The sequence below is a fragment of the Aquila chrysaetos genome, chromosome 2 (genome assembly GCF_900496995.4).
Source record: "Aquila chrysaetos chrysaetos chromosome 2, bAquChr1.4, whole genome shotgun sequence".
Classification (NCBI taxonomy): Eukaryota; Metazoa; Chordata; class Aves; order Accipitriformes; family Accipitridae; genus Aquila; species Aquila chrysaetos.
The window spans coordinates 69,777,806-69,801,399 of NC_044005.1; the positions used below are offsets into that span (position 1 = coordinate 69,777,806).

A 23,594-nucleotide genomic window follows, 5' to 3' on the forward strand; every position below is an offset into this window, starting at 1 on the left:
CGTGCTTTTGTTAGCAGTAGGTCACCACCATTCTTTATTGACATTTACTGCAACTGCAATTTCTTTTTCAAGACCACTGACCCAGGAAAATGTAACCCTCTAGTTATCCAACGCCCTTTAATTAGAGATGTCTCCAGAGATAATCTCACTCACGGCCCCTATTGTGAATCATTTATTTTCTAACTTTCCTTTCTACCAGCCGTCTTTCATCTTTATGTTTTTCTGTCCCGGCCTGGCTGAACAACTCGGGCTTGTCGAGCGCAGTCGATTCATTTACCGCCTCTCCCAGTGGCGTTTCACGCCTCCTGACATTCGGGGTCTCGCTCGGAAGCACTGGCTGCCGGCGCCGGGGCCGCTTGCGGGAATCGCGGCCCAACCACCGGGTAAAAGGAACCCCTCGGGGTGGGAAAGGGCTCGAGAACCGGCACCTTGCGCCCGCTGAGGCCAGGCGAAGGCCCACCGACCCGCTCGTGTCGGGGTCGCGTTGTTTGTGCTTTCGGCCGCGTTCGGCGGAGCTGACTCGTGGCTGTTGGACGCCTGCGGTCCGCACCATCAGTAGGATGAGGTTTCTCCGGGTGCGGAGCCCGTAAAACACCACCGGGACCAAGGGCGGCGGCTCCGCCGGGGCGCCCGGGCCGGTATTTTTCGCCCTCCCCATCACACTCTGCCCACAGCCGCCCAGGGGCGACGCGCCACCGCTCGCCCTCCCCACGGCCGGGCCCACCGGCGGCGGCGGCGGCGGTCCCCGGCCCTCCCCCAGGCCTGCCGCCCAGGGGAGGTGGGCTCCACTAGCCCTCCACGGCCGGCGCGGCGGGGACGGGCCCGGCCGCGCCGCTGCGACTGCTGTGGCCGCCGCCATGGCGGCCGGCGGGCCCGCGCGCCGCCCCAGCGGCCCCTGGCGGCGGACTACGGCTCCCAGAGGCCCCTGCGGCCGCCGGCGCGAGCCCCCGAGCGCGGGGCCCGGCGCCAGCGGCGGCACGCGCGCACGCACCGAGGGAAAGGCAGAGGCTCGCGCACAGCCCTCCGCGGGAAGAGCGGCAGGGAGGGAGGGAGGGAGCGAGCCCGCCCTGCGCATGCGCGGCCCGCTCCCGGCCGGAGGGGCGGGGCGGGGCGGGCGGAATGTCAGCAGCGGCGCCGCCGCGATTCGCGGAGCGGCCGTACGCCGCTTTCTGCGCGTAGCGGCCGGGGCGGGCGAGGGAGAGGGCGCTGCGCCGTTGGCGTAGCGTTATTGTGAATGGAGCGGGCGGCGGGGCGGGGAGGATGATGTCAGCCTGCGAATGTCAACAATGTAGCGATTGAGGGGCGGGGGCGGCGCTGGGCCGGGGCGCGCGAGGCGGCGGCAGCGGCGGCGGCGGCGGGCGCGGGCGGGCGGGCGGCAGAGCCGGGCAGCAGCGGCCGCGGCAGCAGCGCAGCGCCGCCTTCCCTCCTCCGCCTCCGCCGGGCTGCCACCGCCGCCGGCCCCGGGTGCCGCTCCGGCAGCGACACAGCCGCCGCGGTGCCGCTCCCCCCCCCCCGCCTCCCTCCCTCCCTCCCACCCTCCCTCCCTCCGCTGCGGCTTTCTCTCCTCCTCCGGCCCCCCTGCCAGCCCCCTCCCTCTCTCCCTCCCTCCCTCCCTCCCTCCCTTCCCCCTTTATTTTTCTCCGCAAGACTTTGGCTCTGGAAGCAGCTGGTTCAAAGCAATCGCCATGTGATGAGCGTCTGGGTCGGGGTTTTTTTTTTTTTTCATTTGGGGGGGGGAGGGCGCAGGTTTCTGACCGCAGAGAAATACTAATAAGAATTTCCGAAACAACAGCAGCAGCAACAACAGGAGCAACCCCCCCCCTCCCCAAACCTCCTCAGCTATAACAGCCTTCCCCCCCCCTCACTCCCCACCCCGCCCCGGGCCCGCTTCACCCCGCCCCACGGCCTCCCCCCCCCCCCCCCCCCCCCACCAGGCTGCAGCGAGAGGGGCGACCCCTGAAAGTTGCGCGGAGGCGAGGTGAGTGCGCCTGTTCCGCGGCTCGGCAGCCCCGCTGGGGAAGGGGAAGGGGGGGGCGAAGTTTAGGGAGGGGGGGGGAGGCTGGCCGGGGTGGGGGCAGCGTGGCTTCCCCCCCCCTCCTCCCCGAGCAGCTGTTGCGCGGGGTTAGACTGGGGGGGGGGGGCTGCACCCCCGCCCCCGGAGCGGCCGCGGGCTTTGCAGGAGTGCTTCTTGCTTATTCCTTAAAGTGGGAAACACGCGCGTTGCGTAACGGGGAATGCGCGGCAGGCGCCGAAGTGTGCGTGTGTGTGTGTGCGTGTCCGTGGACGCGTCTGTGCGCGCCCCCCGCGCTCCGCTCCCCTCCGCAGGCCGGGCAGGCCGGCAGCCGCGGGTCGGCCCCCCCCCGCGGAGGTCCCGGCCCCTTCCCCCGGCCACCTGCAGCCGCTCGGGGCAAGCGGGCACCGCACCCCCCCGGGCGTGTGTGTGCGTGTCCCGTCGTCCCCGTCCCCCCCGCCCCGTTTTTCTAGGTTTGGGGCGAGATGTGAACTCCGATAACAGTTTCTTGGATCATTAAAACGTAGCGTGTAGGCAAGGCAGCGCGCCGCGGAGACGCTGGCTGTCATGAAAGACGCTAAGTGTGAAATCATGCCTCTCCTTTTGTGGAGCAGGCTATTTTTGTAGTGCAGCGGGTGTCTTCGCTTAAAACGCTTCGGTTACCGTGAGATCATCGTGCCCTTGTTGCTGAAGCCCCGGCAGCTCCGGAGTAAAGCCCGGGCTTCGTTCCTTAATAATAAACGTGAGGCGGGGATGGCATCTTACTAGAATTACTCTTTAGGATGTTGGAAAGATTGGGAAATTACGGTGTTGCTGTTTGCTCTAGTTGAAGCCGTGTCAGTGTTTTCGTGATGAAAGCCCCTTTTCGAAGACTTTGGAACTGTCGCTAAACTTGGGCATATTTTAATTTGGTATTCTGGGGCTCAAGCTGGAAACAGGTCGGGTTTTTATGAGGCAGGGAATTGGCTGAGATTCTGCCGTAGATGGGGGAATGCTCTGCAGTTTGAGGAGGGCGGTGGTGGTGCTTGGGTAAATTGACTTCTTCAGGTATGTAAATACTGAAATTTGAGATAATCGCATTTGATGAGATGGATAGAATAAAACGATAGGGTTGCGTGTTAAGCCGTTGTCTACGGGGCTGTTGTAGCAACAGCCTGAAACTGGTGTTTTAGGAGTCTTTACTTCTGACAGAGAGAAATAAAATTCCACTTCAGATGTGGGCTTGTTCTTTTAAAAGCCCGTGTTGCCTTTTGTGTCCACCCGCCTGCCCCCGTCACTGGGATCTGGGCGCTTGTGCCGCAAAATAGATCGGCGTTGTACTTCCCTGCGGTGTATTGAACCTGTGCTTTCAGCATCGTTTTTCACATTTGACCCTCCGGCTTCAAAGGCTGTTCTGAAGGTGCTCTGCGAGAAATGGAAGGAAGCCGTGACTAATTGGAAAAGTAGAGGATTGAAAAATCAGGATCAGAGGTCTAGTTTTCCTCTTAGTTTGCTCTGTAACACTGGACGAGCCATTCAAACAGATGTACGCCAGTAGACTGAGCTGTCAAGTGGGCAAGAAAGGTCCCTAGTGATTTTGGAGATAGGGTGGTTGTCAGGATATTTAGAGATCTTTTGCAGAAATCCTCCACAGAAGCAAGAGTGTGCATTTCTGGGCAATGCTGGGCAAGTCTGCTCTGTAATTTGTGCTTAAACAACTCCATTTTTTGAAAAGTTTTACAATTGTGAGGAAAGGTGCGCACAGAAGGTGCGCAACTGGTGCACATGCTGACAGATCCCAACCGGTTAATCATCAGCAATTGTTTATGCCCAGGTATCTCACACTGGGAAACAGTGCTGGGACAGGTATTCCTAGTCCCTTTCTGACCTGGAGGCACATCTCGAACATGTGTTGGTATTAATGTCGTGCACCCTGGCAGGATGCGCTGGTGATGTAGGTGAGACGCCCACCTCCCCTTCCCTCCTTGCTTTCTGTCGTTCGTTTTGCAGCAAGAAAACATTCGCTGTTCACTCTTACGTTCTGGGCATGGAGGAGAGTTAGAGACAGCACCTGAGTTGCTAGCTGAGAAGAATAACAGTCCAAATCCCAATAAATAGGCATTTTCACGATGCTCCTAACATGAGGAGATTCTGGTAAATCTTTGACATTGTAGAAGGCCTCAGAGACTCATTGAAATTAATGAGTTTAATAAAATCTCCATACTATGTAGCAATCTTATGTATCTCTTTCTGTGTGTGCATAATTAATGACAGAGCTGGAAATAAAACCCTGTATAGATGATGTGTACTGTGGAATATGTGACAGAAGTTGCTTGCCCTTGCTTATTTTAAAACTTTCATTGCTTGATTTTCTGTTCTGAAGCGCCATAGCTATTTTTCTTAACAGTGCTGCAGTATGATTGCCAATTAGTTATTTTCCTCAAGGTTTTCTCTAAAAATATCACCAGCCATAAAAAAAAAAAAAATCAGCGATCAGGATTTTTTTGTGTGTGGGTTTGTTTTGTTGTTGTTGTTGTTGTTGTTGTTGTTGTTTTTAATCCAAGAAGAATAAAAAAGAGATGTTTTCTCATTGTGTGCCTGTGACATTCTTTTAGGGTAGGACTTCACATACGCATAGATAAAGAGGAGACCTCTTAGAGCATAGCTAAGAGACGTTTATGGCGCTAAGCTGAAAAATGAGATGTGTAACATTAATATATGCGAAGTAATCATTTTGGTGGTAATGACATTTTTATGTAATAAACTATTGGTGTAAATTGAATAGCATTTATTGTATGATGTGAACAGAGTCTCTGTGATTTTAATTTAGGTGGTATGAACGTGGTTTATATATTCAAATCAAAATGTATGTGCCTTTACTCAAAGGAATGCTCTCTGAATGGCTTCTTAGTTTACAAGTTGCATGAACATACCTGTAGTGTTTAGCAGATTTGACTTACATTTGAAGGCATGCATGCTTCTGTCTTTCACCTCTGGGTCTGAATTTTCAGCTTGGCTCATTTTGGGTGTGATGGTCTTAGATTAGTGGTTTCTGAGTTGAACTGTTAAGGGAAATATACCGCTCGTTCCATTAATGTGTTGAAGAAAATTTGGATTTAAACTTAAAGCTTTCTCGGACTCTAAGTCCGAGTTAGTCCTGCTGCTTTCAGTGTTCCTCCTGACTACAGATGCTTTAGAGAGTGTGGAAGAGAGTCTTTCTGCTATTGCAGTTCTTTACTGATGTTTGAGTAGGTGCCTCAATGATTTTGTTGTAGTAGCTGAATGGGCAGTAGGTTTCTACCCCCAGTAACTCCCTAAGGTTTTCCAGAATAGTACTCAAACTGCTTGTTCAGCTTTTTAAAAAAAATGGTCATCATTGCTTTAAATTCAGCCAAAAGACATTAACCTTGACAGCTGCCTGAATATTACGCATTCATGTGAAGCTTGCATCAAGGAGATGTAAAATGTATGAATATAGCCAGCTGAGTTGCAATGCGTTCATTTTACTTTTTAGTTAGGCAGAAACATCTTTGTAGTGGATTGAAAAGAGCACTACTTGCTGTGCCGATCTTGGACTATAAATTGTAATTTTGAAGCAGGCAAGCAGTGGAATGAATACAAAAGGCTTTGTGGCCAGTGATGGACTTGAAGTTCTAGTAACCGATGGTACTGATCAGAGAGCAACCACATGTTCAGAACAGGTAAATAAAAAAGAACGAAGGAACAAGTTTGAGAAAACCTTTATACTAAAAGTTTACATGCACGGCAGAACTTTGATCCGTCAAAAATCGGGCTCGGAAGGCTCCTCTGCTTGGTTGTATTGATCTTTATGCAGAAAGAGCCACAGCAACAACCTGAAGAACACCAGCTGCGCTGCACTGGCATCTCAGCAGATCAATAGATGTGTCCCTGTTTGGCTTGAAACAGGTTGCCCGCAAAAGCTCCCAATGCAGCGGGGGCTGAACTGCAACTCCTGCGTGGGCGAGGGGGCTGCCAGGCGTGCAGCCCCTCTGTGTATAACCCCTCATCCCTCCTCCATCTCCTCTGCCTCTGCTCCCCCTTTGCTCTTTACACCTCCTGGTGCAAGCCTGCCCTCCGAGCAAGCTGGGACACTTCAGCGTCCGTGCCTCAAAGGAAGAAGGGAAGGAGGAGGTGGCGGTGGCTGCAGGGGCAAGAGGCACCAGGACCTGAGGTACGCCGTTTTCTTCTTCTTTTTAGTGTGAAAGGTGACCTAAAAGGGTCAGATCCTCACAGATTTATTCCCAAGACCTATAATTTGCATACAACTTTCACTGCTATCGCATCAACTGAACAGATGCTTGAAAAGCTGTTAGGAACAAAAACCCTGCGAATTTCCAGTTTACCCCTAGTAGGAGTTGAAATGGAAGCTGGAAGCTTATTTTTTTGCTCCTGAGCTTTGAAAGCACTCAGCCGGGCTGTGATGGGTAGATGGGTTTTGGTGCATAGGTTCAAAAGGAGTCTCCCTACTAAGAAAAACAGGAACTGTTCACTGCTTGTCACTGTGGAGGGTTTCTGGGCTGTGGAGCAGCAATTTTGTTTTTTGAAAAGAGGAAAGCAGTTATGTCTGTTTAAATAAACAAAATGACCCTTGAGACTTAATCATAGCTACTTATTATAGCTGACATCCACGGAGGGTGGTGGGGTTTTTTTTGTTTGTTTGTTTTTTTTTTTTTTTATTAGTGATCGCTTTAAAATCTAAACCTGAACTAGGAAAACAGGAACTGTAGGTGTGGAGGTGTTCCTTTACCCTGATTTGCATGCAGCCTGTTTTTTATTTAGTGGGTAGGTGTGTTCAGTGTATGTGAGAGCAATTGAACATGTCAGCAGTTTCCTACAAGCTGCTCTTGCTGACTCACGTGTCTGGTGCAGCTTGGAGCTACCCTTGCTATAAACTATCCACAATAGGAGGCGCAGGCAGAGAGACCGTCGGTGCCGCGCTGTTGTGCAAAGGTTATTTTCGGTTCTCCGGTCACTGCTTTGCTGTGGGTTTTCTTCCCCAGAAATATCGAAATACGCTGTTGTTTTGCCAGGCTGCCGTTCCGCTAGGTGCCTAGTGTAAAACAGAAATCCATTGCGCTGCTGCGGAGGTTGTGCTCGGAAGTTCATCTAGATGCTACGGCTGTTCAGCAGGATCAAACCTCTGGGGTTTATTTTGTTTCTTTTTTTGTGAATGGGACGTTACAAAAAAAAATATTCCCCCCGAGCATTGTTCCCAATTCGGATATGCCAAGTCCAGCGTATGAATTGTATTTTCCCTTGCCAATTGCAAGCTGTACAGTCTCCTACCCTCCGCCCCTTTTTATGGCAGAAATGTTCTTTAAAGCCAGCAAGGAATTCTGATTAAACTTTAAAAACCTGGTTTTAGCTATCTTTACTTTTCAGAATTTTGCTGTTTCTTAGTCTGGTTTTTCTCTCCTGTGTGGCAATATCGCTGGCCATTAGTGTGAAAGGATTCTTTTATTTGCGTGAAGATGAAAACTTACGCTCTTGTACAAGTGCCTCTTTATTTACAGACTGTATTCTGATTACTCATAAGGATCCTAAAATGATAGCTTCTGCTGACTGATGATTTTTAACTGATCTTCTTGTTGTGGTTTTTCTTCTTCTCTCCATTCTTTTTCCTTTCTTAGTCGATCACAAAAGCATTTGCAGAAGCGGAGTGCATTATCCATCTGCAGTTCTGGATTTACTGTCATGGGGTTTAGATTCATAGTCCTCTTTTGTGTATTTTTCTTCTTTTTGTTGAATGGGGTGAAAAATAAGCAATCACTAAAAGCGTGGTAAACGAAATCAGCTGGTATAAAACAAGCTTTAATAACAATAAGGTGAGTTCTTGTCACTTGTTTTGTTTTTAGTCAACTACTTTGACCAGTAATGAATAGAAAACCACATTGAGAGCTTTGTAACACTTAAAGAAAATGGGTGTTCTTGGTTTCCGCCAATACAAATGACTCATCAGTATCAGTAGGGTTTCTACTTCTAATAATAAAACTGTGGAAGACCTTTAAAACGTGTGGTTTTGGCCCCTACTTTTAGTGAAAGGTTGGAAAATATTACTTTGAACTTTTTTTTTTTTTTTAAGTTATGGAAGCTTTAGTGCTTTGCTGTGCAACAGTGAAAGATCTTGTACCGTCCCAAAAAAACCTAATCGTACCACTGCTTGCGGTGCTAAAATCTTTTCCTCTCCTGTCTCCTCAGTGTTTCGTGTTTCACCGCAGTGACTATTGCTGACGCTTAGCCTCGATGTCAGAGATGCGCATCTGGAAAATATAAGCTATTTATGTCGAGTGGGGGAAGACTTGGCACACTACCTCGTCTTGTCAAGCTGCTGTTCTCCACCTCTCTTCCACTCCGGTAAAGAGAGGACAGTAAGATTGCTGAGTGACCTGTATTGCTGTTTGAGCTGGGGTCAGAGGATCCGGAAAGTAAACAGAAAATAGGAGTTGAAGAATAAACGACAACTGCAGGATGTATCTGTCATTACCTAGGAGGAAATGCACGTCTTCCAGTATTGAAAGTGATACTGAAAAAAGGGCAAATCAGAAAGTGATCTATTAAATTCTTCTCTTTCTTTTTTTTTTTTTTTTTTTTTTTTAGGTATTAGTTTTCAAATGTGCTGGCATCCTTCTAGCTGTTTACCTATGAGGCTGAAATCTTTTTGTAAAGATTCTGTCCCGTGTTCAGTGCAACAAAGCAAGCCCTAGCGCATACTGCGTTTTGTTTGAAACTATACCTTGTAGAATGCGAGGTTATTTTGTTTTCATATAAGCAGAGCATGCCCTCCATGCTGTTATAGTATATCAGATTTTAATTCTTTTATGCAAGGTATTCTACTTTTAATGGTAGTGCAATCAGTGTCTCCTGATCTGCTGCATTAATATATAGTGTTGCTGCCTGCTTTCAAGTTGCCTGTGTTGTTATAAGATTTAAAGACTATAAATGAGGCAGAGCTAGTCTTTTCTTCCCTGTTAGAGTAAAAATTCCAACATTTATGAAACCTCCATGTTTACTTCCTCTGTTGTTGCAATATTTATACTAGTAAGTTACTCCTTATAAGGATGTGATGGTTCTTTGTTTCTTATTATTCTATTTTAAAAGCAGAGTATGCTTTTTACAAAATCCATTCTCGGACAAATCCTCAGTAAATCTAGACCTATCCCAGCTCCCTCAGTGTCAGCGGGTATCTTTTACCACTAAATATTTAAATGTATTTATGTAGTTAATTTGGATTGTGCTGAAATACCTTGGATGTGTTTGTTAGTTTCTTGGATAACCAGACTGTGATGGAGAATCTTTGTTTTGTAGCTTCTCACTGGAAGAGGCGCACTAAAAATAGAGGCGCAGAAGCCTGTGGAGATACAACTTTGAAACATGTGAAAATCCAGTTGTTTGTTACATGGCAACAATAAGGGAGATTTTACTGTTTTCAGTTCGGTATAGCAGAAAAGGCCAACTTCCAACTTAAGGGGTTTATTTATGGACAGTTCTTACTGAAGTTCACAGAAGAATAATCAGTAAGGACTGCAAATGACAGTGTTGGTGGTTATTCAGAGTTCAAGAGGACATAGGTTCAGTGCTCTGATTTCAGCTTGTCTTTAGAAAATCTTGCCATCAGAAGTGTCATGAGGGTTGCGTTGTGACGAATGAATATCGTGTCTAAATCTCATCCATCTTCTGAGCTCTGCTGACTCGGAAACGGGATGTGTCTCCAAAATCACTGGGGGCTGGACCCGTGAAGGGCAACAGACGCTGTCGCTACTGAATTTTGAGGCTCTGATTCTGCTCTGCATCATCTTTCCTTGCTTTGCACTGCCCTGGCACCTGTCATCCCACAGTGGGCCAGCCCTGAGAGCTAAACTGGCAGAAGATTATTCATTGTATGTGTAGGGTTAGTTTTCTGCTGGTTGAGTTTACTGCAGGGTCTGGTAAGGGACCAAATGAACCCCAGATTTGTTAAAAGACCTGGAGCTGACCATGGGACACCTGGCCCTCAAAGCACAATGACCATCAAATCATCATGCCCCATCTCCTGAAGGTCACTCTTGTCTTGCTTTCGCAACGTGGTGGTACTGCAGAAAACCATTATCAGCCTGTGCCCAGCCTAACCTGTAGCTTGGCAGTAAGAGCTTGCTGCCAGGGCACGAGAGGTTTGGGCCATTTAATTTTGGCTTGTGTTTGCAACAGACAATTGAAAGAAACGTTAGAGGAAAACAGAACTCAATCAAGCAAGTCTTCTACGTTAACAAAATGCAAAAGTACTATCTTTTGCAAGTATTCAAATAACTGTTGTTATTCCCACCTGGTTCTTGTTGCTTCTGGCCTGATGTGACCTGGTTGTGTCACCTATCACCCAGCTGTGATGAGCTCTCGTGAATTCAGATTTCAAACCTAAGTCATAGCTGAGGAGATGAGCAGTCTTGGTGACTGTGGAGAGATTTTTGAACCAGGTGGCTGCAGTCCTAGACCCCGAGGTCTTCCTTGCAACCTTTATCACCCTGAGGCTGGCAAGTGTGTGCACTCATAGATGCTGAGTAAAGAATTCAGCAGATGATCAGAGCAGCCCTGATCAGCTTGAATTTGCTCAGATGAAGGAGGGAGTCAAATCTCATCCTCCATAACGTTGGGACCTGGTAACCTGTTCTGCTGCTGGGTGCAGCACAGGAGGTTCTGCTTGGCCGCGCACTTGTTGGACTTTGCTGAGGTGTGTCAGTGAGCTAACCTGAATTTAGATGTCATGGTAAATCATAAAATTGTTGCGTAGTTTGTCGTAGCTGGAAGTTCATGGGCAGTGCAAATATAAGCACTCTGCAAGGAAAATTTTTGTTTGTCTTTTTCCCCTTCTTGTTCCTCTTCATTTCTCTTATTATTAGACTAAAAGTAGAGTCAGTGATTCATTCAATAATCTGTTTCTTGGACAGTTAGTCATCTGCCAATTTGTGTTAACTTTCCACTTTGTTCAGAAAGTGAGTAATGCTTAATGCACTAACCACCAAATTCCAAGCTTAAGAAGCTGTGAGCATCACTCAAACCGTCTCCAAACTTTCTCTTCAAAATTTTTACCATTCCCTAAGATCAAAGCAAGTCAGGTCTGGCATGCAGTGTGGTACAGCTACAGTCCAATTGTTTTGTCTAGCCCCAGTTATTAACGCAAAACACAACGTTGCAAATGTAATTCACAAGTTCTGTTGTACACCAACCCCTGTATTACTTAATCAGTGTAATGCTTCTTGTTTTTCTTCGCAAGTCTTACTTTCAAAAGATAAGTGTTGCCTCCTTATTTCCCTCCTTTGCCCCCCCCCCCGACCCCATCATGACTTTGTTAATTTATATTGTTCCCTACCTCAACAAATTGTGATGCTATCAAGACTAATTTAGTGAAAATACCTTGCAAGGGAAGCTGGAATTGGTATTAGCTGCCTGCTGCAAATATTTCTGGTGCTTTTCATGATTCTTTTTGGTAGAAAAAAATGATGAACTCGAAGCTATAAAGCCTTCCTATAGCGAATGGGTACGTATTTTGATCTCAAGGTGACGCCAGTCATTTCTGAAGATGAACAGAGGACTTGTTTGAATCACTTGAGAATTTTTTAGCTACTTTTTTCTTTCTTAAGGAAACTGGAGTAGCATAAAGAGTAACAAGGTCAGTAATGTCACGGGAGAACTTTACAGGACCAAAGTCTTTACAGTCTGCTCTAAAATAACATGAAAGTGCCAACTACTGCGCCCAACAGCAAAGGAATTCAGAGTGCAGGAGGCACTTGAGTGCTATGGGGAGGGTGTGCGTGCGCAGGGGGTAAGGTGAGGTGGGGGTGGTAAATATGGGTACCAAAAGTGGTTTGCTTAGCCCAACACCTTAATTATTCCTTCCGCAGGCACCTGTCCTCCTCCTCCTCCCCTGCAACTTCAGTCCATTTCTTGCAGCGAAGTCATCGTCTCTGTGTGATTATCCTGTGGTGCAGATGGTTTTAGGGTCTTCCCGGTGCCACAGTTCTATGAACGGGCAATGCAAAAGCCGGTGGATGGGAAGGAATAGCCTTCGGTTGTAGGGTCTGTAGGCAGCCTGTGGCTGCCTCCTGCTGCGGCATAACGGGGTCAAAGCAGAAGTCTGTCGTGCTCTGCTATTGTCAGAATAAGAAAAAAATGGTTTGGTCCTGAGGAGAAGGTAGGGGAAGATCCATTTCCCCATTCATAGAATTTAATTCCAGTCAATGTAAATACCTGAAATGTCCTGGTAGCCGTGTTCTAGCGTGAAGAAACATGGCTTCGGAAAGGTTTTTCCTTGCAGTTTGACTTGGCACACCAGTGGGTTTGAACAGTTTGGTTAAGCTTTGGACAAACAGCCATGCTGGTTATTTGAACACCAGCCTTTGAGACTTGCCCGTCCTGATTACCTGCAGATTTTCCAACATCAGCAGTGTTAGTTAATGCCCTTGCCTCTTTAGACTGACTGCAACTATCATATTTAAAAAATTACTTGTTTCTGGTTTGGTCTTGGTTTCAGCTGTTGAGCTTTCCTTTTCAGGAGCGATGCTGGATCAGAACTTGAAAATTTCTTGGATATGTCTGCTTCTCAGTTGGCTCATGTGTGAGCAGAGCTTTCACCTGCTTTTGGTTGAAAGGCGTTCAGGAGCAAACCTGTACAAACGCTGCTCCCTGCCTGATTTCAAACAAAAAAATTAAACCACCTAGGATTGTGTATGGAGGGACCCAAAAGCTGTACCAGAGTAGCCTGAGAAACTGCCTCTAAGATTACCATATTACGAAATTGCTCCGTTGTTTACCAAAAATCAAAATTTCCACCTTCCCGGGAGGCCCTGAGCCAAGGGAGGGGTCTCTGCAGCCCCCTGCGGTTGGCGGTGCAGGTGGCCGTGCCGGCGGCTCTCCTGCGCTCGACGGAGAGGGAGCTGCGGATGAGCGCCCGGTCGGCCGAGCCGTCGGCTGCTGAACCCCCTCCGCTCTCCCCCACCGCACGTAGGATGCCTGTGCCCACACCAACGTTGCTTTTAGGTTTCTGATGTAAAGCTTCAGAGCATTGTGGAGCAGCTTGACTCCTTGCTAGTTTGGGGGGGGGGGAGGAAGAGAAGAGCAAGGGTTGAGGTTGGTGGTGCAGCTATTGGTTGGGTTCGGTGCGCTCCCCGCACCTGTGACTCGAGCAATGGCTGGTTCACTGCCTGAAGTTGGTTTGGGTTTTGGTTGGGTTTTTGTTTTTTGGTTTGTTTTTTTCTTTAAGGAAGTAATCCGCCCAGAGGTGAGAATTGGTGATGTTTCGTTGGATTATGAGTAAACCAAAACTGCGAGGAATGCCTTTGTTTCCAGCCTTTTGCTCCTGACCTCCGGCGGTCAACGCTGGGTGACCGACCCTGAGCGCTGAAATGACGCCGGAGGAGACGGGCACCTCCCGTTCGCAGGGGTGTGCAGCGTTCGGGGATCGCTTAATCACCGGGTTTGGCACTTCGGGTTTTGGGTCACCTGGACGGGGCAGAGGAGGCTGCGGGATTTACAGCTGTACTTGGTCTAACACCTGGCACAGCTGCTTTCTTTGGCTGGTTAAGAGTCTGTGGGGTGAAGGAGGGATGACCAGGCGCCCGAGACCTTGCAGTTGTTGAAACCCAGATAAGGGCAGTGTTGACTGTTGCAAAGCTGAAATCGTATTCAGGGCATTTTTATCTGAGGAATATATATATTTTTTTTTTTTTTTCCCCTCTCCTTTTTGTTTTTTCCTCTGCCTACCTTCCATTTGTTTCCTGCCTGTAAAGTTTGGGACATTCCTGTGAAGACGGGCACACCGGTATCATCCTGGTGTGCGGAGAGAGAGGTGCCCGAGGAGTCGCAGCCGGGCGAGGGTTCTCCCGGGTATTTACGGAGGACTGTCTCCTGCCCCGACTCGCTCTGCAGGTGCGCTGCTCAGTCGGTTAAAGAAACCGCGAGTTGAAGTGATCGCTGGGGTGAAACAGTTTACAAATAGCTTTTCAGTGTTTGTTTTTATTTTTAACTCCTTCCCCACCCATGGGCCCCTCCCCTGGCGTATTGGCAAGGTTGAAACGGCTCAAGGAGGGAAAATCGTTGTTGCAGAATATGCAAAGCGCCCCAAGAGTTTCCAGAGGACCCTCGGACGGCGAGTTGCTTTCCTACCGGCAGAGATCCCGCACCTCTTCCTTCCTCCAGCCCCACTCGTTCCCTTCTGCTCCTTTCTTATTTGGGATTTATGGGGGTAAAACTTCTTTTTCCGTGGCTGCTGGGTTTTTTTGTGGGGGGAAGATTGCATGGTTGGGGTTTTTTTGTTTTATAAGGGTGGACCACTGATGAAATGATACCGATAGCAATGCATTGAAGCACCTGCGAGGAGAGCCCCCGAGCCAGGTCCTGCTGCCCGGACACCGGCTCCCAGTGTCCCTAACAGCACGGTTCCTGTGGCCGGGCACATTCTCTCAGGCACCTGGCATGTGCCCTTTTTGCCCTCATTTTAGCTGATTGCAGAGAAGTGATCTGAACCATGCTGCTGCATCTGAGCACGAGAGGTAATTCAGACATTTCTCTCTCTCTCTTTTTTTTTTTTTTTTTTTTTTTAATTTAAAATTTTCCTAACCCGTGTTCAATCACTTACGGAAAAATCTGGTCAAAAAGGTGAAATTTCTTTGCTGGGTATTTAATCTCAAAACCACAGCTCCCAACACCCAGGACGCACTAGTGGCAATGCCCTGCTTACAGCCTTTTTCCAGCGCTGCGGGGGTGTGGGTAGGTGTGCGTGGAGCGGAAGAAAGGGAAAGGGCACGGATGGGATGGAGGGGTCTCTCGGTTTGCTTTTTAAATTAAAAAAAAAGAGAAAAGAAAGAAAGTCTGGCTGCCTGCGAAGTAGGTTAATCATTGCAGAAAGACTCGACGCTGGTACTGCGTGTATGTGTTTTCACACGTGTGCCGATGGCTGCGTGCGTACTTTGCGGCTGGTGCAGCGTAGCTGGAAAGTATGTGGGAGCGCGCCTGCTTCCTCTGAGGCTGCTGCAGGTGGTCGGAGGAGGGTGGGGGGCGGCGGGGGCGATGCTCGGGGCGAGGTTCGACACCCGCTTCCTTTGGCGTCTGCGTCGGGCGCGCGAACCCGCTGCCTCGCCGACAGCCAGGCGGCTGCAGGTCGCGCCCGCGGCGCGTCGTCTTTGCTCTTACTGATTTGCTGCTGTAGGATTGTGACTAAGATTGTGGTTTAATATGCCCTTTTTAGGTATGCGAAGTGTTTAAAATTATTGAGTGTTGCATTTCTTCTTTTTTTCTTTCTTTTTTTTTGTTTGGGGGTTTTGTTGGTTTTTTTTTTGCTATGGCCTTTTCTACCTTTAAAAGTTTCCACAACTTTTAGAAGGTGAGAAGGGTAACTTTATTGTAAAAGAAAAAGTTTTCCCTGGTTGTTACTCGTCAGCTACAAGTATGCGTTTTTTGCCTTTCAAAGATCCTTTTTTGAGATAAAATAATTTCATAGCCTTTAAGGTTTAAATATCTAATAGAAACTGTTGGTGAGCCTTAAAACTAAATAAAAAGAAAGCTTGAACACCTAGAATTTGTGAGGAGACTCTGTCTCTTTAGACAAGATGTCTGCATTCTGCAGCCGTACCCCAAGAAACTTGGTGTTAACATTTGCAAGTACAGATTAGTTTCCTTGTAATTTTGAAATCTTTACTTGAGGGCCTGTAATTTTCCTTAACTGTTCATGTGCTTTTAATGCCTTGGATATTTGTTGAGTGTATTGCATGTGTGCTCATATTCCCTTACGTTTCAGATGAAATGCTATAGCCTTGCAAGCTACACTGCCATCATGCTAATGGTGAAGATAAAATTGCACGTGCTGGCTTGGGGAGGAGGTGGGAATGGAAGGAAGCGGACCTATACTTACACATACATCTGATTGATGTAACACCCTTCTTTCTTAGCAGATTCTTAGCTTTAGTGCCCACTGATTACCTTTTTTTTTTCAGTTCACACCCTCTTCTGCCATGGAGCAGGATAGAGTTTACCTATTCATCTTATTGAAGAAAAGGGTGTTTTCCCCATGGAGGTACCTGGAATACCTGGCATCAGCTCGTGGTTGACAGGAGCTCCAAATGCTCTGCTCCAGGGGAGCTTGAGTGAGTTGAGCTGTTAAATGTAGCTATTAGATATCAAGCAGAGGTGTAGAGCAGTCTTTCTGATGTTTGTGCCACCTCATATGCCATTATTAATTGAGACTGCAACTAAAGGACCCAACAGTAGTTCTAGACTGTGTGTTTGACACTTTTGAAAATGTTGATACGCAACCATTGTGGAAGTGTTAAGGCTTGATACATGTTTTGAAAAGGAGTAACTGCAGGGAAATTTAATACCCCACAAAGGTGTAGCAAGATACATGAATCATTAGCAAAGTCATAGAGAATTAAATTGATGTAGTTTGGGAAAAGGTGTTGAAAGGCTCATAGCACTTTGGCTCAACTTCATCTCCTGCAGAAAGACTGCCTAGCTGTTGTTTCTTGTGTATTATTTGCTTTGGACTTGAGGTGGCTGGTCTTTGTAACCCTGCAGTCTGCGTGCCAAAATCCTCGTATAGATCAAGTCTCCCCAGTGTCCCTCCTTGAGCAGGAGCTCCGGGAGCAGCTCAAGTAGAAGGTGCCAGTCATTCTGTGGAGGATTTGCTGGTCAGTGCTTGGGGCCGCCTTGCTGGTGGTCCTGGGGGCTCAGCAGCTCCTGTGGACTTCACCCATCTCCGTGCCAGTGGGGTGATGGCAGGTCCCTGCACCAGCGGAGCCCCCTCACCTCTCGGGTGCTGCGGTCCGTGGGAATGGCCCCTGAATTGCTCGGGAGGCAAAGACTGGCCACCCTCATTGAGGGGCTGTTTGCAAAAAGGAACAGGATGAGGGAGGTTGAGTTGAAATAGCCATAAATGTTGTGTGCAGCTGCACGGCTGGAATTGTTGGATTAGAAAATGAGAGAGAAGGTCATGCAAAGCCAAGAAGCAGCTGAGAAAAAAAAAATCAGAAATTACACAGAGTAAAAAATGAGAATACAGTCAAAGCCCTGTCCTCTGTCACGCTGGAAAGGGGAACACATAATTAAAACCCCCATGTTGGAGTAGGTGATGTAGGAATTAAAACACATACCTGTTCCAAGTTGCTGCTTTCTATGCAACCTCACTTCAAAATTACACAAAAAAAGAGCTGCTTGCACACAGGAAACCATGTTTTTGACTAGAAGATACAGTAAAAAGACAGGGTGGGGCATACTTGTGCTTTACTGTATGAAAGCAAAAGGAGAGGGTATGCTGCAGAGCATCGTGAGTGAATCCATGTTACTTCTCTCTTGTTTTCAAAATGAATTCAGAAGGTATCATGCTTTCAAGGTACGACACTGAGGCTTGAGCAGTTGGTGTGAGTTACAGTGTGCCGTTTAAACTCTGCTGTTTTACCATCCATTTGGTGAAAAAGGGATTTAACAGTTGCAGGGAGTTTTAAAACATTTGAGTCCTCAAAACAACACAAGCATTTAGTTCAGCACACAGAACTTGCATGCTGACCAGAGGCACATGGCAAATACAATTCTAAATTTTTTTTTTTTTTTTAGAGGTCCTACTGGTAGACGTAAATGAAGCAGATCGAGCTCTCACCGTGGCTACAAGCTGTGGCAGAAAAATTAGCACCACACTTTCCAGTGGAAGCAGAACAAAAATGTAAAGTCTGCCAATTAAATTGGAAACAGCTCTTAATTTCCCCTCTCCTCCTCCCCCAAAGGATGAATGGCTTACTCTTCTGGATGGAACTTTGTGTAATGACTCATAGTTTTATATGGATTAGTGTGAATATGTAGGTGAGGGAGACGCTGGTATCTGAGAAACTATATATAGTGTCTAGAAGTGTCCTGGAACACAGAATAAATGAACGTTTGATCTATTTCTCTTGCTGAATTAACGGAAACATAAATGCAGAATATCTTCCTCCCTTTACTCCCTCCCCTTCCAGCTGTGTTCAGCAAGACACAGAGGAGCCTTATGATAAACAGAGAACGTGCCTGTATCGATAACTGAACTAGTCACTAAAATTAGGGTATCGCCTTTGCCCTGTCTGAAATATGCATGGACAGGGCACCAGGAGACAGAAGCATGACAGTGCAGACATCGCCAGCGAGCATGCAAAGTTTCTGTGGTACGCTTCGTGAGGCGGTTACTGTTCGGTAGGTTTCCAGCAGGGAAAGAAAGGCCCTTCCACCTCCGTGGTCCGTGTCTCTTTGGTCAGACGACGCTGGTCTGTGCCTTGCTATGGGCAGCAGCCAGAGGTAAGAGCATCACACGCCTTGCTCTTCTGGTGGCACCTTAACGTGCCTTGTGTTAGAGTGTGACACCATCGTACCTGCTGCTGTAAAGCCGGAGGTAGGGCAGCTGTATTCGTGCTGGGCTAAGCCCAAATCTTCCGGCTCTGCAGTCATCTATAGCTGGTAACTTAAGCTGAAAGTGTGGGTTCACATGGGGCTTCTCCAGAGGACTGCAAAGTTTTCCATCTCATGGCTCCTGTTTCACCCTCTCCTCTCTACAACCATTTACTATGCATCCGCTTGCACCAGAACAGCTATTAATAGCAGGAGCAGGGCAGGGATCGTCCCCTGCACTGGGCACCGGTGAGGCCGCACCTCGAGTCCCGTGTTCGGTTTTGGGCCCCTCACTGCAGGAAAGACACTGAGGTGCTGGAGCGTGTCCAGAGAAGGGCACCCGAGCTGGTGAGGGGCCTGGAGCACAGCTCCTGTGAGGAGCGGCTGAGGAACTGGGGCGGTTTGGCCTGGAGAAAAGGAGGCTGAGGGGAGACCTCATCGCTCCCTACAACTGCCTGAAAGGGGGTTGTAGCGAGGTGGGGGTCGGTCTCTTCTCCCAAGTAGCAAGCGATAGGACAAGAGGAAATGGCCTCAAGTTGTGCCAGGGGAGGTTTAGATTGGATATTAGGAAAAATTTCTTCACCAAAAGGGCTGTCAAGCATTGGAACAGGCTGCCCAGGGAAGTGGTGGAGTCACCATCCCTGGAGGTGTTCAAAAGACGTGTAGATGTGGTGCTTAGGGACATGGTTTAGTGGTGGACTTGGCAGTGTTTGGTTAGCGGTTGGACTCGATGATCTTAAAGGTCTTTTCCAACCTAAGTGATTCTAATAAACCCCCTATCAATGAAACATTCAGGTTAGGGAAAAAAAAAAAAAAGGCGACAACTTTTTGTAAAGATGTTTCAAACTCAGCTATTTCACTGTGTTGCTCCTAAGCAAGGCTACAGAAATTTGAAGTGGAAGAAGTAAGTGGTCAGTGAATTGTGGTAGAGGAGAAATGGGATCAAGCAGACAGGGGAAGGTGGAAGTGTGTTGAGCTGGCATTGCTGCAGATACACGCAGTGGGGCCTTCACCCATCAGTGTTGTTTTCTCTTCTTAGTCTGCAGCAATGCCATTTGCTCCCCGGGGAAAATGGTCTTCTACGTAGAGTCTCCATTAAGGGCAAAAGGGAGAGAGAAAACTGTTCTTATGTCCTTGTATGACAGTCGTACCTTAAAATTAGGCCTTATGTAAGGAACTGCCCACTTTGAGCAGTCGTCCAAAAATCTGACGTAGTTGGGTCCTCCTTTTTAGATTGTTCACCATAGCTTACTTTAGCATTTAATTGTAGGGACCTTATTTTTACATCGCAGACTTGCAGACACATATTGTGCTAGCATACAGTTGTTATTGGGTAGGAAGGCTGAAAATCCTGAGGTCAGTCCTGAGCTTCTGTCCTCTGCTTTCCCATGAGAGCGTGTTGCTGGTCTTCTCTGGGAGGACCCTGGTGTGGACTCTCCTCAGTCCTCTGTAGCAGAAAACTTTGATTTTTCCCTTCAAGCAAGATGCCACACAAGTCTTACTCTGTGTGCCGTGATACCCTGGGAACATTTTCTGGAGAAGGGGAAATGCATTTACATTAAAAACACACAACCAACAACAACAAAAAGAAGCAGCCGCTTCTCATATAAGTGGGAAGGAATCCCACAGTGTCTTCAGAGAATTAGATTTACTTGGTCATGTGCAGTATCTCAGACCTCCCACCATCGGATGTCAAGGAGGTCTGTCTTCCATTTTAAAACTAGTACCTGGCATGGAATAGAGTTATACTAAAGTCCTATTGCCTAGAAACGCAAACATGGAGAAATCAAGAATTCATGTCGTTTGGTGTAATTTCTTGAAAAGAGATTAGAACTCCAGTGTTTATCTTGGATCCCCAATGCAAGGCACAGGAGAGAGCGATGAGGGTATTTTATGATTAACGAGCCTTTTTGCATATGTTTCTCGTGCCTCTTGGCATTTAGTAGTCTCAGTGACCTGGCTTTTTATTTCATTTTTCTCTTGTTGGCATTCTCATCAGTAGTCTCCTGAGGTGGAAGAATCTACCCTCAACCAGCAGGTCTCTTCTGGGCTGTGAGGATGTGGGCCAGTGTACTACCCTTGGACTCCACCAGTCAAGCAGGTTAGCGTTTCTGTCCCGTTCCTACCATCACTTCTTTAGTTCTCTGCTTTGGCACAGAACAATTCCTACAACACATAAAGCCATCGCCCTCACCTTGAAAACAGGATCCGGTTATGATGGGGAGCAGCGTTACGCTGAAATTGCCAGCCTACCCGCGAACAGGTTAATTTGGGTACCGCAGGAGCCTACCCGCAATACTCCCTGTTCAGTGGGAGTCAGGTTTGCAGCCCAGGCTGGCCCCCGTGCACGGCGCTCCGGTGGTCCCAGCCGCTGCGGCTGCCGTGACAGCCGTGTAGACCTGGCCCACACCAAAACGAAGGCCGTGGGAAGAAGCACTCTTCAGCTGCCTTTGTCCTCAGAAGAGGAGAAACCCAAGGTAACAACACGTGGTTCCTGGCACTTAGATGAGAAAGGCACCAAGGATGGGAAAGCGCTGTACGGACCATGCGGCACAGTCTGTTGCAATCAGAGTTTTTTAGCTTTATGGATCTGTGTGAATTTTAAGGATAGGCAGGAGTTTGGCTTAGACATGGGACTGATCCTTCATCTAAGAGAGTGTGAAGAACATCTGACGCTGAAGATAAGCAATTTACCCTTTCGGTTGGGAGCTTTCTCGACTGGTGGCAGGCCATACATGGCACATCAATAGCTCTGCCTCCCCTGGGGTTTCTCCCTGCAGCTGCAGACCATGTGCTTGTGTATGTGTGTGTGCTCACCAAGGAGGCGAGGGGGGAGTATTTAACCAGCTGCAAATCAGTGAATCAGTGTAGGGGAAATGATTTCCCTTGGGCAGAGGAACGCCGTGCCAGAGCGGAGGCCGAGTTTGGCAGTGGCTCACCTGGGCTGGAGAAGGGACCCCCGGTTGCCAGGTCCCACTGAAGGAGTCTTGGGTGCTTTACAACCACTAGACAGCCGTCTGTCTCGTTTCCTATGCTGCTTCCACCAAGGTGTGGGGGGGCTGGACAAGAAACATGGGGCCAGAGGGCTGGGGCATGAAGTGGTGTCTCTGTAGAGCAAGAGCAGGGAGATGGAGGACTACTGAAAAATAATGGTGCGCTGCAGGTCAGGCGGCAGCTCTCTAGGGACTGGAGCATGAGAAGAGCATGGGTTTGCTCTTCTGGCAGTAGGGCTTGTGCTTCCTTTCCTGCCTCTCTCTTTATTTGGAGAGTAGTCAAAAGAGAAGTAATCTGATCAACCTGCCAGAGGCCCTTCTTGCTTCTGCCTGGCTGAAGAGGCAACCATAAAAGTCTCCTCATTCATTCTTAACTCTTCTTTCTTGGCTGTTGATGCACAAGCAAGTTAGTCTATACCAGTCTGTTTTCCTCATATACAGGCAGCCTATCTCTATAGTAAATATTTTTTGTCTTTCTCTAACCCCTGGGTACAACACACCTGTTTTCTACAGCGATGCCTGTCATTTTAACTAATTGTGCTTAAATGGAGGAAGTCACCGAGTAGATGGAGGGTTTTAATTTCACTGAAGCCATTCAGGAAAAGCAGCTGGATTTCTATTCTGCATACGTCCTTATTCCACCCCACGCTTGACTAGTTTGGGAAGTGCTGTGGTGAGCATCCGATAGGGTGAGTTTTGTCACCTGCGTGAGTGGCTGGATGCTCATCACAGAGGCTGCAGGATGAAGCGTGCCTAAACGTCTGGGGCGGAGAAGGTGGCTCAGCTTCATTTTTACGGAAGAAGCCTTAGACATTTGCATGAGCCTTTTCTGCATCCTGGTGAGTAACCCAAAGGGGCGAGGCCTTCCAGGATAGAAGCTATTGGAGAAAGTTACTAGCTGGCAGCCTGGTGCTTTGGGGTATAAGCATCCTCCTAAGAGCTTGGTTTCCAGCAGGGTGAGGCGAACAGAAGAGGCAGGATGGGGCAGGTTTTCCTGTGATTGACCAGTGTTAGTTTTCTTGCGCCTTGCCCTGAAGCTTCTGTAGCGCTGCTGCCTGAAGCTGATGGTGGGGTGGACCATGAGTATGATCTGAGAAGGCATTTTCTTGCGTACAGTATAAACTACTATCCTACAGTTACTATTAAACATTGCCAGAATGGTACATTTCAAAGTCTTATAAAAAAGTGTGTAAACAAAAAGTACCACTGTGTGGGGAACACTTAGCTTCTACAGAAATGAAAATTAGCAAAACTAAATGCAGTGTATTACATCCGGCAGGCCACTAGGCTGTATCCAGTGAAATAGATAAGGGGCTTGCCATTGACTGACAGGGTTGTAGATACACTGTGTTGACCTGTGCAGATTTCGGGCCCCATCTTCTCCAAATGAGTAGAAAAGCTACAGTGAACATTAGCACAAAAGCTGTCATTCTCTGCATGGGACAGCTAAGACCATGCTTTCAAGTTCTGACCCAAATAATGAAACAATTTTCAACGTGGTTTTTTTGGTGATTATTTTCTTTGCCTGGGAAGGGCGTTGTTTGAAAATCAGCCGCTCATAAATATGTAGCGATGTCTTGGTGCTCTGGACAGTATTATACTGCTCTGAAAAACTTTCAGCAAAGCTGTTCCAATATGTTTCCTCTTGGATCCTGAATATGAGGAATACCCTAGAGGTAGGATGGTACATCAGATGTAACCATATTCATGAAAAGAGGAGGATAACTGGCCTAGCAACGTTGATGTAAAAAAAATCACCCCTTCGGTGTAATGCTTTTGATAGGTCCAGGGAATGGCAGAGAGGTTGGTGCAGGTCATAACATGGAAGTTAAGCGTGAGCGTGACCATTAGCCGTTGAGTCCAGCAAGGAAGGTACTCTATTTTGTTTGTATTGCATATATTGTACTTTTCATTTCTTACAAAAAAACCAGATGTACCAATTTTAATGTACTGGACCTTTGCTTAGTTACGTATCATCTTTCTGGGAAAACCTATACATAACAGCATTGTTTTTAGTGGGCACAAATCCTTGCTTGGGCTACAACCACATATTTTAGACAGGACATGTTTTGGGCACTGCGCATGGAATTTTATACAGCAATTGTCCTCTTTGCTTTTGTGAGTAAATTTTTTAGCACTGAAATATCGAGCTACAATACTGTGCTTTATTGTTGGACTCACTGACCTTTGCCTTTAGTTGGAAAGGGGGCAGGAAATCT

At 47.8% G+C, this 23,594-nt stretch overlaps 1 protein-coding gene across 3 annotated transcripts in view; it reads left to right on the forward strand.

Annotated features, from left to right (window-relative positions):
• Positions 1 to 1,918: 1,918 nt before the first annotated feature.
• Positions 1,919 to 23,594, forward strand: part of BACH2 (BTB domain and CNC homolog 2) — a 194,020-nt gene continuing 172,344 nt past the window's right edge. For 2 of the 3 annotated variants that reach the window (XM_030042099.2, XM_030042106.1), the window contains exon 1: positions 1,919 to 1,978. The gene's annotated coding sequence lies outside the window, so the exon portion shown is untranslated. Of the gene's footprint in view, positions 1,979 to 13,179; positions 13,907 to 23,594 lie in introns of those variants that run through there. The other variant, XM_030042092.2, reaches the window with a different exon arrangement.